General features: G+C 41.4%; 1 long non-coding RNA gene across 1 annotated transcript in view; it reads left to right on the forward strand.

The window, feature by feature from the left end:
* LOC126922864 (uncharacterized) overlaps positions 1-13,350 on the forward strand; it is a 140,330-nt gene that overhangs the window by 57,821 nt on the left and 69,159 nt on the right. The gene's annotated exons all lie outside the window — the stretch shown is intronic.

Consider the following 13,350-nt stretch of genomic DNA (forward strand, 5'->3'; position numbering starts at 1 on the left):
CGTTCCAGCATTCGAGCATTCTGTCCCCATAAATAGCGGCAATTTCAATAAAAATCCATTCGAGAAAATATGATTATTTGCACAGGGTGCTATTTGTTTTCATACCTACGTGTATCTCTAATCGCTAATTACGCTGGTATATACGTTTATACGTTATATACATTTGTACGTACAATATATCGCCGTATTTGTGTATGTTGTCTTTATATACTGGGTGTGTCCATAAAACTACGTCCAATTTGTAATTTACAAGAGCAATCGCACGAAATATTTTCCAAACCTATATTTAGTTCCATTATGAAGTTCGTTGCTCTGTGGTTGTGCACCGTGCTTCTGCGAACTAAAGTTATTTTGAAATATCATTCGGCCAAAGTTTCAAGTAAAGAATTAAGAAACGATAATTCGGAGACTTCTCGTATCAACGTGAAAAGTCGTAATCGTTCGTTTTCACCAGTTGCATGAAAGTAAGTAGGTACGTATAAACGACGAAAGCGAAGAAGAAGCTTAATCACGCTCGCGTATACAATTTGAAGACGAACGTTAATAGACGGAGTAAATTTTCATCGATAATTCAGCGAAAGCGAAGAAACGGGTATGTAACGATATACGTATTCAAACAGTAGTTTCGCGTAATACAAGTTTTTGCACTTTTCCTTTTTTCACAGCGTAAACGTTGTCGGTAGAATGAATACGAGCTTTATGTAAAAATCACTCGGATGACCGACGGCTTAAATTATATTCATGTACATTTAACGAAATAGCAAAAGTACTTTCTATTTCCTCTTGTACGATGCATCTTACGCGATGAGTAATCGTATAATCGCACTTTCCTTTCGCCGGAGAAATTCTTAACGATTCCATATTTATGCAGGCATTATTATCACGTAGCGATACATCACGGTTATCGTACGTCACCTTTTCCAACGTATTTCATTCGTAAACAACGTTTTAATCGCTGTTTAATCTTTCGCTTCTTTGCGACCAGGTACGTGGTATATCGCAACCGTGGTATATTCGATTATGTCTCTCTCGGCGAGAACTATTTTAGAAATAATCCTAATTCGGTCGAGTAACCTTCTCGTGAAAACCAGTATTATATATATATAGATATGTTACGTTCTCTGATATCTTAGGGTGCAAATTTAAAAAACGCCCTATGGTTTTAAAAGAAACGACGCTTGCATTCGAATCTCAGCACTTGGCAGTACGTTACAAGCACTGCGTTACATAAAAATATAATTTTTCTGATTTATATCTATAAAACATATCGGAAAGGTTTAGCCAGCAAATACTCTGTGTATCTACACACGCGCGCGCACACACAGATATGGAGAGCGAACCGTTCGTTCGATGTAGAAAATTTGTTATTTCGTCATCTAATGGATCGAAGATAGAAAACGATCGAATATTTCTTCAAAGGCCATAGAACTTTTCTGCATGCTACTCGTTGGCTTATATCGGCTTACTGGGATGGCAGTATTTACGAGCTGCTATGGTCGATTCATTTTAAGTACGATGATGGTCTCAAGTGGCCAAGAGTGACGCTGACGTTTAACGACAAGCGCCTGCTGTTGAAAATTGCCGGGTAACAACTGGCTACTTACAAAGTCCACCACGGGTCACTATTGCATTAAACAAACCTATGAAACAGTCTGTCGATGGACAAGTAACAACGCATACTCTGTTAAGATTTATTTTCGTGCAGTTTCGAAAGGGATAGGCGTACTCTAATTTTTATCGTTGTTTTCTCCTCGTTAGAAGCGCTCTCTGTGACCGATATATATATATATATGTCGGAGATGGAGAGACACCGGAGCCTTCCGTTGAAACCGGGGAAAAACCCCTAATATTGTAGTTTGGATTTCACCATAGCCGTAGTTAAACAATCACCGTCCTTCAGCCCGATTGTAATTAGCCTGCAATCTATGAGAATGAGTTTGGGTTCGAGGTGACAACCAGTCACCGAACGTAGCCGCGGTCAAGGGACGAACATTTTTTTAACAAAGTCATGAAAAAGTCTATAGCCCTCCATAAAAAGAAATAGTTGTAACGGCACTCGAAAGTAAGCATACTAACAGTTTCTGTCTCATGGCTCGTCATAAGCAGACCCTATTCTATGGGTAGGTCGATTGCCGGTTGTCGAGACATATTCGCAAAACATCGGCAGCCAGCCTAATGACCCGTCATAAACCTTAAACATTAATTAACGAAAATAGGCAAACAGTCTTTTCCGTGAAGGACACTTCCAAAGACTGACCAATTAACAACAACGGCAATTTCCCTCACTCTCCGAACGAAGACTTGTCTCCGCGAATATAAAAGACCTGGTGCCGCTAGAGAGTGAGGCAGTTTTCCTAGACAGCGTCACCGTGAGAGCTTCGAGTACGATTTCATCGACTAAGGTATCATTTCGATAGAGTGCTTACTTCGCGTGCTAACTGAGAGTACCACCTAGGCGTGGCCGACGAGTAAAGAGTAAAAGAGTCCCGTTGACCGCGGATTCGTTTCGAACCTAAGGTCATTATCACTAGTGCTACGAGTACCTAATCTTGTTAATAAGTCTGTGCTAATAAACTCTTCATCGTATCACGGCAATGGCCAGCCCTAATGAAAATTCATTAAACGCCCCTCTCCTTAATCCTGACTTCAATCCGACATTATATATATATATATACACATGTGTGTGTAATAATAATGATAACGATAATCAAACGTATTCGATCATCGATCATCGGTTTCTACGAAAATTTTGTCAATCTTTTTTCATTAAAATGTCATTAAAAGACTAACAATGAAACGTAGGAAAACAATTTAACGCTACGTAAGAGTTGTAAGAGGCGATCTCAATAGCCTGCGGATTTTATATATATATTTTTTTTTACTTTTTAGTCATATATTTATATATATTAGTCATATATATCTTTATACATATGTATGACGTCTGTTGGGAAACGCAGATAATAACGTGTGTTATATCGTTGAGCGTATTGTTCTAGATTTAGCTTAGTACTTGTAACAACGATATCTACACGTCTGTTTGAATAATAGTTTACTTTATAGAAAACTTTCGATGCTAATTGCACGTTACGCGAGTCCTGCCCATAACGTGTGATGAATATCGCTTATACGTAATACATCTGAAAAGCATATTCTGTAAGAAAAATCGGAGAAAAACACGAGGAGAATGGTATTTACATTGAACGATGTTTCGAACGTTTCAAAGGTGCGAATCGTTCAATCGGACGTAGAAGAAAGATTTCTATGCGATTTGTGCCATAACTATATGGTTCACGAGGAAGGTAACGATCTTTTTAACAATTACAGCGTTTCCCCCTCTTAATTAAAAGTTACTGCTCGTTATTACAGCGTTTTTCAACCTTCAATTAAGAAATACGACGCGGCCTTTCTAATTAAAATTCTAATTTTTGTTCTAATTAAACGATATTCGTTTACCATATTTACAATCGATCGGACGATTATAAATATGGTTCGAAAGAATCGAACAAAGTAGTAGACTCGTTCCGGTGTACAGTATTTTGACAAGCGTCTGTGAAAATCGTTGCAACCAGAGGTCTCTTTGGAAAATTTAATAAGCATAATTAGAATTTTCGACTCGGATGCAGAGAATAATTCTCTGCTTCAACGAGTGTAACGTTCTATCATAAATAATTCATTTCGTTGAAGATTTCAAAATATATATGCAAGTTAGTTAGAAGAGGGTGCGTCACGGCTAATTTACGCGAAAAAGATAATCATTTGTTATTTTTATCATCTTTTGGATAAATCTTACAACAAGATGTACGATTCCCTTAGTTCCTACTTTACCGGATCGAATGGAATATATTTTCTAAATGGAGACCAGCCAAAGTTGGTTTAAATATCTTCTTAAAGTCGGAGAAAGGAAATAATCACGAAAATATTTATCAAGCGTTACATCGAATTTTCCAAAAGACGCGTGAACTTGTCAAGCAGATAGTAAAGAGATGTGTAAGAAACTATGCGAATCTAGCAGGTACGTAAAACAGATAAACAAATACTATGGAATCGCAAGCTGGAATCTATCGTAGTGACAAATGCGCTACGACGAAAATAAACTATAAATAGCGGCTTGTTCGAGCAAGGCAAATATATTCATAGAAGTTGGAGGAAGCAGCGATTCTTTGATCTGGCGAGTGCAACGAAACGTCGATATCGCGGAAGAGCGAGGGGAATAATGAAAGTCGTTGCATTCGCGATTGCAGCGGTCATGATGCACAGGCGACACGATTGAAATACCACGGCGTATGCTTTCCGCCATCGTGCATTACAAAGAGGTCTTCCATGGAAAAGAAGGGGGCGCCATGACGGATTTTCCATGACGAGCTCGCCGGGGTCAAAGGCCGAGAACCTTATGCCGCATACTTCGTCCGGCTAAATACCAATAGAACCCGTTTTTTCCGCTCTTATTTTCTTCTACGAGTGTCATAACTTTTATACTATCGTACTTTGCAGTTGGTATCGTCGAAACGGACGAACGACGCGCAACGAAATGAAATTTATAAGGGATAATTTTAATCGCGGATAAAACGATAATTACTTTTAGCAAAGAAGCAAAGAAATTTATAAAAGACGGGTGGAAACGGAGATGAAGTTGCTTGGAACCTTCGTCGAGTCTAAATTATAGCGATGCACGAGCGAATGAACAACGTTCAAACTCGCGGATAATGAAATATGGCAATAAAGGAAAACCGGCGTACACGAAAAATCAAAGTCGATTGTACCGGTGGAACGGTAAAGGCCGATCGGAATCGACGATACCAAACAACGTAGTACAGTTTGCATGTAAATGAAATTTAAACAAGTTTTCAGAATACACGATAGATAATCGATAAGGGACGAATAAGGAACGATGATTAACGAGATGCGATTAAACAAACCAGTTTTACGAAGGATGGCTGTACGTCGGCGATTTCGTTGCGCGCGACGAATGACAGCGAAGACGGAAAAGAAAAAGTTTCGGAAAAAGCCAACCACCGATCGATGAGTTATTTGGTTAAAAATATTCTTATCTTATTTTTAATACCTTATCTCGCGTTGTTTCTTACTTATTAATATCGATTGTTAACGATTAAAATACATTTATCGGGTTATTTCGTTCACGTAAACAAAGTGGTTCTCGTTATTTCGCCGATTGCCAATTTACTGTCCGAATTCGATCGGGCTTAGGTTATTATTGGGTTAGGTGTTGGATCGTTAAAGTCAAATATAGTCCGACATCGTTGCACCGAAGAATGGCAATTCTCCTCCTCTTCTCCGAAAAACAAACATACCTCTTCGATCGTTGCCTGTAGCTGTGCCGAGCTGCTCGCAATATCGTTCCGAACGAATTATTGCTCTCCTGATCTGTAACAGTTCTGTTATGCAACTTCCTCTCTCATCATACATATCGCGATCTCTTTCGCTGAAATAAGTTTCCTCGTACTATCGTATTAACGGATAACGTCGTTTAACGCGAACGATAACCTCTTCTTCCATCTACGTTTTTCTAAGTTGTCCGTTGCCAGGTGGATGCAAGTTTCTTCGCAACGTTGAACAACGTTCAAACACCGAACGACGATAATTAACGAGGGCCCGTTAAAAGGTCCGAAACCGGTCCCCAGCAAGGGAAAAGCAAGCTGCGCCAGCAAGACGTAATAAGAGAAAAATCACGGCCGTACTCCATTTATCGTTCGAACGGTGTTAGACTCTCTTCATAGAGGGAACGATCGCGGTCACGTAACCACGGGCACGCGATTAGACCCGATAAATCGATCGGAAGCGTTCGACCGCAAACGGAATGACGCCGTGTAGCGTGAATCGATCGTCGTCGATCGAAATCGAAATACGTATTACCGATCGTCGTGCTGTCATCTCGGCGAAAGATAGCCGAGCTGCTTTTTTCTCGATCGATCGCACACCGATAACAAGGATTATCGTAGCGCGATGACAAACGATCGACAGATCGCCCGATCTAAACATTCAAATCGATAATCGTGTCGTTCCAGGTAAGAAAGGTCTCGCGACACGCAGCTCCTTCCTTAAAACGCACGAACGAACATTGAAAATCCTCCGTTCGGCAAAATTAACGATACGTAACAAGTAGCGATCTAATGAGAAACTTGGGCAGGTTGTCCGCGTGCCTCCCGCGGAAATTTCAATAAAGTAATCACGTTAGCCTTTATCGGTAGGTTGAAATGCACGTCGGTCGATAGGCTTACGGATAAGATAGTCGACGACACTCGCATCTGGTAACACGAAACCGGAAACTATCGCAGGTTTTTCAGCGGCAAATTTGCCGTTGTCGCTCGTTAAAAGTTAAAACATCGTGGCGTTTAATGCGAAAGATCGAAGGTTCGGTTAAAAAGAGAAAGAAAAGCACAGCCAAGGGGGTCCAGGAGAACCCGTTTTACGACTCTTACTTCATTCTTCGTGGCTCTCAGCATCGTCAGCCACCTTCTCTTTCTTCCTCCTTCTTCCTCCTTCTTCCTCTTTCTTCCCCTTTCTTTATTTCGTTTCGCCGGACATTTTCAACGAAGAACCAGCCAAGAATTCGCTACCGCCGAATTTCACCGATCAACCACCTCTCGTCGCTCCTCTCTCCTTCTCCTCTTTTCATCTTTTTTTCCCGCAAAGAAGATTCTACCTCGTGTTTTGGATTATTCCCTCGCGTTTCTCATTTTTTTTCTCATTAAAATCAACGTTGCGATCCGATTAAAAGTTTCTTTTTCTTACTTCGAATCCCTCGAATCCCTCGAACGCAAAAGACAGCGACTAAAAAGGCTTGAAGTCGATCGGTTCGCTAGTTTCTGAAAAACTACCTAGATACAATGTCGCGCTCCACGTTATCGTATTTCATATTCAAACTGCAATTGTTCGGCAATCTTTCCAACACAGAAAAAAGATATCCTTAGGTGCGTACTATTCGAACATTGCGCATAACTGGACGGTAGAAAATCACAAGAGTCAATCCTTTTGCTCGATAGACTTGGACGCTTCGACGATATATTCTAATCTCAGCAGCGAGAACATGGAAACATTTCCATTACCTTGGATTAAACTCTGACTAATTGAACGTATTTTACGAATGCGTCAGACTCCTCGATACGCGTGAAACGCGCGGCGAGCATTCCCGTGGGAAAGAAGAAATCGAGAAGCTGCTTAATCGCCGTGCCGTTGGATGTCGGATGTGGGACACGCGACCGGACAATCGGTCGGAACGTTTCAGGATCCAGGTTTTTCGATTTCCCTGGTTGCGTACCCGCATGTCGTCCAGCCACTCCAACTGATTTGTAAATTGCTCGTCCAGCCGCTTCACCACCCGCTCTGCCGTCCAGAAGGCCAGGGGGTGTTACGTCAGAGCAGACAGCTCGTGTGCTCTTCGAAAATACGGGCTTTTAAATTGCCGTACATCTCCCCTCGAGCGCGCTCCACAGTCACAGCGACAACCACGGCGCAGCGGTCAGGTCGCTTGTCCACGTGCTTTCGCGTTTAATAAATTAATGGAACCACGCGTGCCGCTACGATTTCACGCGTAAATGGAATATTTATCGCGGGTGCAAAATATCGAGAAGGAACTACGAGTTGGTCGAATGACGCGTGGGTGCGTTTATCGACGCAAGCGACAGACATCGAAACCGTGATTCTCGCTACTTTCAACCGTTTATAAATATATCGTTTAAATCTCCACTACAAGCCTGGATAAAAAGGTTGAAAGATGATTCCGACCAATTGCAATTTCCTCGAACTTTTTTTTTTGCGTCTCGTCCGGTTCGTTAATCGCCCTAACTTCTCGAAAATAGCCGATTTCAAGAAAGCTATTGGATTTGAAAGGGTGTCGGGACGGTTCTGCGTATAATTTAGAAGCTCTAATCCGAAATAAAAAGAAGAAACCTGTTAGGTTTCGCATCGACAAAGTTAGAAATTAAGAGAATTTCGTATGTCACGATACGAGCTGTGAAAATCAAAGTGTTGGACCACAGCTGGCCTGATGTATTCTATAGGCGTCGGAATGTTGCAACAAACTCTTGTAATAAACTTATCGATCCGCAAATTCGTAATTTATTTTTGCCTCTGGAATGGTTGCCAATGGAATTAGAAGAGATAGTCCTGCTTTGCGTGGCTCGGAGCAATCGATCGCTCCAAGCGATTTTCACTCGCGTCGAACGAAATTATTCATTGGTCGGTCGCATGCAAATTATCTCGCAGAGAAAGGCGTGAGATGTTCCTCTCGTTACGCTTTTGCCCGGTAATTCATTCGCGTTCGAAACGGGCATGCCGTTCGTGATCTTCGAATTTATAGCGGCGTTACTTTATGATATATCTCTGCTGCAGGATATTCGAGAAATTTTCATCTAATTCGTTGTGACAATTCGCGCTATATTAATTATTGGATCGATAGGCTTGGTCGAAAGCCGCGAGGAATTTAATTTCGGATAAAAGGCGAAAGAAAGAAAAGAAGTTGAAGATCGTCCGTCGATACACTAGAATTAAAAATTACTTGAGGAATTATATCGGGGATCGTTTATCGAGGCAAAGGATAGAAACAAACGACTCGGATTCGCGAGTATACGTATACAGGATCGATTACTTAGACTTAGCTCGATAAATTTTCGATCTCGATTTTCTCGCAAACTAATCCGATAACGAGCAAATTTTGTTCTATATGTTTTTCTTATCTTTTTCCATAAGAAATCACGTCGTGGCCGCTTTTATACGTTATAGGTTATTCAACCGGACCGCGTACGTATCGAAGCTGATTCCGCCGCCGTCGATATGCCGCTGGTCGAGTGTAGTCTAGGTAGAACGAAATATCTTCAATTGTAACTTAATATCTCGGGATCACGGCGGCTTAACATCGAATCTTAGTTGGAAGCGGTCGACGAAGAAGAAACGAAGAAACGGAGAAATCGCGGAAGATCGTGTCACGTTTAAGGAACGGTGACAAAATCGAAAACCTCCGTAGAGAGAAAATGTTAAGGTTAAGAGCCATTCGATGCGCCTTTTACGATCCGGCTTTGCATTCGAATCGAGGAACCGTGCAGCAATGCACCTCTTTAAGTATTCTCGTCGTATCGCCGGTACAACCGTGTGATTTCCTCCTACCGAACGTTTTCTAAACGAATCCTGAACGTCTCGAAGGGTCGCCGATCCTGAATAACGTTGGATCACCTTGAACTCTCTTCTCGCTCGCTCGCTTACAAGGCGGCAAGGTCCGCCGTTTCGTCGTTATTCCGTAGACAGGATCGCCCGATTCTTCGAAAAGTATCGCCTCGTACTCGTTTTAAACGTCGTTCTCGTCGTCCTAAATATTACACGACATATCGTACTTGCATTTGCTCGAGTTACAAACCTATCGCATTTTCTTCTCTGTAATATGTTTGATCGACTTGGTCGCGTAACTCCAGATACCTGCTACGATCTACGACGATGATAATTAATTATCATAAAACGCGTCGCGTTGATCCAACTAGGTCGTACCTGGTGGAAAAGTTCTCGGCTGGTTTTAAGAAAAATGACTTTTCGGTTAGCTTCAACGGCCAGTTATATCTTCAGTTTCAACGGGGATATCGGTTTCTTATATAATACACGTACAGATGAACTACTTCTCCTACTAACTGACAGCAATCACTCGATTTAAGCAAAGACGCCCTTTTTTACGCTAGAACAACGTTTAGCTACAGTTTACTGGATAATGGCCAACACGGTTGAAATATTGTAGACATCCTCGTCATTCAGAACTGAACCGAATCACTTGCCTCGATTGCCAATTAAAGACAATTAAAATCTTTTCGCTGCTTTTTTCCTTTTGAAAATAGTCGAATAAATTAAATTCGCTTAAATTCATCGAATAAATTTATCTTATCTTTTCGTCGATCGAATAATATTACGCTTAGAAAAGTATTTCGTGTTTCCAATCAATTTTTAACGAGTATTTTCGATCGTGTTTATCACGGGTAACAATGATATCTAATCTATCGTTAAATAGATCGCAGATTTTGCGTAAACACCTACCGATAGTCGATAGTCATTTTGGAATTCGCGACTCTGATCCCCTGTCTTTCGCTGCGTTCGAGAAAATAAGACGAGAAAGCAAGAGAAAAGAAAAGAAAAACTAAAACTAAAAAGCAAAAGGCAAGGATCGAGCGTCGTTCGTGAAATCTCCGATACACTTTCTGTAGCAGTTGTCGTGATTCCTTTGCTCGACGCGGAATTATTCCTTCCAGCCAACACCTCCTTTGCCGTAGTAGGATCGAGAGGATCGCGTGATAGTCGGTGAGAGATGCACCACCGCGGTATCAACGCGACGTTCGACAGCGACAAGGGAGTCGGAAATCGGGACTCCCGGCCAAGATTTTTGGTCAGTCCCCAACCGCACACCTGCGGGCATCTTCGTAGAATGAAAAGAGGGGGTGAAAGGTAGATCCCGACGGCGAAGAGAAGGAGGAGGAGGACGCGTGAAAGGAAAGGCTCTGGGCAAACGTAGGGACGAGCGAAAAAACGAGAGAGACGAAAAGAAAACAAAAAGAAAATGGAAAGGAAAAAAGGAAGGAGAACGGGGAAAAAAATTAGACGCATCTCGCGGAGAGGTAGACCGGTTCGTCTGGTCTCTTGATTTGAAGCCAACACACTGTGTCCCTGGTTCTTTTTCCTCGATTTTGATTCCCCTCGGTCCTCCCTCGGTTCGACCGTGTCCGCCATCCCTGAGTGCTCGTCGTTCGATCCTTGCCGTGAACCCTCCTTTTCGATCCTTTTTTCCGAGGGCGTTGCCTGCTACCGTTCCTGATACGGTGGTTCCTCGTCCTTCCGAGATTTATATTTGACCGCGCAATAAGACCGCGGTATCCTCTAATTGGTCCACCGATGATCCTTCTCTCCTTCGACGAAAACGAATCGAACAGGGTCTGCCGCGTCAACGCCACGTACACCCTTCGAACTCGTTGTTTTTCCAATTTTTTAGCACTCGATTGTTTTACATTTTTATATATCGTTCGAAGGATCTCTAACGAAAATCCGTATCATTAAAATTCACGGTTACAGGTTTTGAAAGGACAAGGTTATCGGGGGCTGTCTTCCGTTGCGATGGTTTTCCATTTCAGCAAAACATTGAATAATTTTCTACTTGTCGTTTCCTTGCCTGCGATATTCGGAGGAAAAGCCGATATTAACTTTTCTAAGAAACGATGCGCAAGTGCTTAAAGGTCACGTTCACGGTAACGGAATAACAAAATTCAACTACTATGCGAGAAATTCGTTTCTCGAATTCGATATATCGTGATACGACGCATAGATGGGGCAATTTTTGTAAAGAAACAGCTACAGCTCTCGTTTCTACTATTTCCATCGTGTTACGCACAGTATGGCGTTTATTGGCATTTGTTTAAAATCGAGTTAACGATTATATTCTACAATGCTTGCTAAACAATTTCTGTAAATTTATATACCTGGAAAATACGAATGTTTCGTTACGATCGATATAGTTATCGCTTTGAAATAATACCGTCGTGAAGATATCGATCGATCGTTAGCCAAACCGTTCGGCCAAAATTACACGTTAAATTCTACGATAGACAAACATAAGTACGCTATGACTAATATCGCAGAATCTCTTACCGAACGCTGATAAACGCTGACACGATTATCGCCGTCATAAATCGTGAAATATTTCGCGTTCTGACCACCGACGAATATACCTCGTCTATGCTGTGAAATAGCAGAACGCCGAATTCGACCGGCAACACGAAACGCGTCTTAGCTTTTGACAACTGCCACACTAAAATGAAACCAGAGCGCGTATATTTATATTTAATTATATATTTCTTTCGAGAAACTCGCTCCACGAATCACGTCCACGATGGAATCTTCTTACTCTCTATAGATTTTTACCTGCGCTTTTTACCTACGATAAAAGTATCGACCTTTACTTACGAGGTAACGTTTAAACTTTTGCGTTTCACGCAATCGTTTTCAAGTTATCGCGGTTCGAAACGATTCATTTTTCAAGCGAACGCTTTTAACGTTCTCAAGCTTATTTACGATTCTCTAGCGAGAAAAATGTGATTTATCGCTAAAGAATAAATTTTATTTATTTGCATAATTCGAGCTGGATGCTGTTAACGCTCTTTAACGAGGAAAGTTTTTAGTTGGAATGATAATCGGAGAAAAATCGCGTGTGGGAAATGTCTTGTTCCTTCATGGTCTAGTTGCTTTACTACCTAAACACGTTTCAACTGAAAGTAGGTTCCTTTTTATAGCAGTTGCTTGCGTCAGATTTAACAGCGCGGGAATAAACAACTCGATTTTCGTTATCTTTTATAGTTTTTCCTTTTTTTTCCCAAGCATTTTAAAGTCAATTTGAAGTTCTAGTTATTGATATGACAAAACAATATTTACGTTCGAGTTTGCGATTTCGTTGACTCAAGCATTGCCTGATATGCGCGATTTAGAAGACAGATATGCAATTATTTCAAACTATAATAACTACAGGGGCCAAAGAAAACAATGTTCGATGTTCGTTTTACAAATAACAAAACTAACGAAACTGATGTAATAAAGATCGGAGTGTGGCAAAGATCGATAAAGGTATCGTTGTAAGTAGGTATCGTATGTTCCTGTCTAATCGTTCAAAACATATTTGTACTTCTCGGATAAAACCGTTACTTCTTAGATACACAAAAAAATCGATCAACGAAAAACTGCAATAACGTTGCTCCGAGTCGATCCTTTGTTGCAAATTATCGAGCATAAAGAACTTCTTTTTGAACGGTCAACCGTGGATGACACGTAACGTCAGGTATTCTGCGATTAAGGGAACTTTTCATTTACTCTGCACGATCGGCGATTCCGAAACAGCGAACGAGAACGATCGCTTGATTACAGAGTTTGTCTCAACGGTGTGTTAACAGTTATAAACGGACGTGAGAAAAAATTTACGCTCCTTCGTCGTTGACCGACGCGGTTCTTATCACGCGGTTCCTCCGTAGAAAACATTACACGTTACGGAACGTTTAACCCAAAGTTTATCGAACGATATAGATGGAATTACAGAAATCGACTTTTTACGTTTTTAGGTTCAACCGTTCGAGGATAAGATTCAAGTGCCAATAAAAAGCCACGGTAAAACGGGATTCATCGATTATCGTACTTTTAATCATAGGCGATTATGAGTCACGTAGCCTCGCATCGGCTGGCTGCAAAATATTTCACGAATTAATGCACGAGCAGGTTCTCGAGACTCGTTCTGCGTCTAAACTGAATTTTAAGCCGCGGAAACTTGCGAAACCGAGGCGACACGGTTGCCAGCGTATGACGTCCGCAAACTTTTACGCCTTAATC

This window comes from Bombus affinis, chromosome 12 (assembly GCF_024516045.1).
Source record: "Bombus affinis isolate iyBomAffi1 chromosome 12, iyBomAffi1.2, whole genome shotgun sequence".
Classification (NCBI taxonomy): domain Eukaryota; kingdom Metazoa; phylum Arthropoda; class Insecta; order Hymenoptera; family Apidae; genus Bombus; species Bombus affinis.